The sequence below is a fragment of the Chelonoidis abingdonii genome, chromosome 15 (genome assembly GCF_003597395.2).
Source record: "Chelonoidis abingdonii isolate Lonesome George chromosome 15, CheloAbing_2.0, whole genome shotgun sequence".
NCBI classification, from domain to species: Eukaryota; Metazoa; Chordata; order Testudines; family Testudinidae; genus Chelonoidis; species Chelonoidis abingdonii.
Window position 1 is genome coordinate 23,422,584 of NC_133783.1, and position 2,219 is coordinate 23,424,802.

Consider the following 2,219-nt stretch of genomic DNA (forward strand, 5'->3'; position numbering starts at 1 on the left):
CATAGCTAAAGAGATTTCAAATGACATAGTTACAAATTCTTCCCATCCCTGAACACATCTGTGGGATATCCAGCTGAATTCAATGACATTTCCGCTTCCCTAGGAGGATAGTTAAAAACAAAAACTTGAGAAGCAAGCTGTACTTTGGAATGGCTGCTTGTCTTTTCAGGACTAAGTCAAGGCTGTGTGTGTGAGTGCAGAAGAGTTATTGTGCAAACAAAATAAACAATGAAATCAAACAACAAAAGCAGTTAACTTTAACAATCCAAGACCACGGTACAAGAGATATCTATTTATCTATCCATTGTTACTGCCCTCATCAGAGTGGTATCTGAGCTCTTCCACGATTCTAAAAGTAAAAATTTCTACAGATTCCAAGACCTAGAGCCTAAATCAACACAGATCAATTTACTTCAGGGATATTATGCTGATTGACATCAGCTGAGGAGCTGCTGTAGACTTCCAGAAGAGTGAGCAGGGTAAGGATGATCCAGTGACTAGGGCATAAGCTTAGAGTAGTGGTTCCCAACCTGTGGCCCGTGGGCCACTTGCGGCCCAATGAGCAAACAGCTGTGGCCCATGTGACATACTGAGGGCCATACAGGTAGTATTGGATGCGGCCCACAATGGTAAATAGGTTGAGAACCACTTAGAGTGTAGGAGGTGTGATTTCAGTTCCCTGCTCTTTTACAGACTTCCTATGTGATGCTGGCTGAGTCATTTAGCCTCCCAGTGTCTCAGCTCCCCATCTGTAATACCTAAGATAGAAACCTAGGCTTTGTCTACACTTACAGTTTTGCAGCGCTGGCCGTTACAGCTGTGCTCGTACAGCTGTGTACGGCCAGCGCTGCAGTGTGTCCACACTGACAGTGACCAGCGCTGCAGTGTGTCCACACTTGCACTGGTTGCAGCGCTGTTGTGAGTGGTGCATTGTGGGCAGCTATCCCACAGAGCACCTCGTCCCATTTTGTCGCTGTGGGTTGTGGAAGGGCGGAAGGGTGCCGGTCATTCCACTTCCTGTTTCAACCACCCGTGTGGCATCGCTTCCTTTTCAGCCGTTTGGTGCCATTGTGGTCTGTCGGCGTGATTTCAGAGAGAAATGGAGCCCGAGCGCTGAGGAGATGCTGATGAACTGTTGCCAGCACATCACGTTCTGGCAGTGGAGCTATTCCTTATGTCCAACGTGACAGTGAGAGCTCAGATGATTGAAATAGATGCGGCTGACGCACCTGCCAGTAAATTGCTTGTGGCAGTAACAGACGTGTCTGCAGCCGTGGAAACGCCGCCTTTGCTCGGGAAACAAGCACTGAGTGGTGGGATCACATCGTCTGCAGTCTGGATGGATGAGCAGTGGCTGCACAACTTTAGGATAGGAAAAGCCACGTTCATGGGACTGTGTGCTGAGCTCGCCCCAGCCCTGCAGCGGCAAGGACCGAACTGAGCTGCCCTGTCCAGTGGAGGAAGCGGGTGGCTTTGCAGTCTGGAGCTGGCTACTCCAGACAGCTACCGATCGGTCGCAAAACCAGTTTGGAGTGGGAAGTCGACCGTTGAATCTTGCTGATGCACATTTTGCGGGCCATTAATCGCATTCCTGTTCAGAAGAACCGTGAATCTGGGAATTGTGCAGGACATTGTGGATGGCTTTGCACAAAGGGGTTTCCCTAACTGTGGAGGGGCATAGATGGAACGCATATTTCCATTCTGCACCCCCCACCTGGCATCGAGTACATTAATCGGAAGGAGTATTTCTCAATGTGTTCTCCAGGCGCTTGTGGTCCCGGGGCGTTTCACTGAATTTACACAGGATGGCCAGGAAAGGTGCGGATGCACGCATCTTTCGGAAAACAGTGGCCTGTTCAGGAAGCTTGCTAAGCAGGACTTTCTTTTTTTTTCCCAGACCAGAAAGATCACAGTGGTGGGACGTCGAAATGGCCCATTGTGATCCTTGGCGACCCCGCTTACCCCTTAATGCCTTGGGCCTCATGAAACCGTCCGCAGGGAAGCTTGACATGAGCAAGGACCGGTTCAACTACAGCTGAGCCGATGAAGAATGACGTGGAGTGTGCTTTTTGGTCGTTTAAGGGAGGATGGAGAGTCTGTACAGGAAGTATTGATGTGGGGAAGCAAGATCCCAGCGATTATACCGCTGCTGTTCGCCATAATATTGTAAGGGAAGGGCTGAAACCTATCATTGACGAATGACCTCCGAGATTCAACGC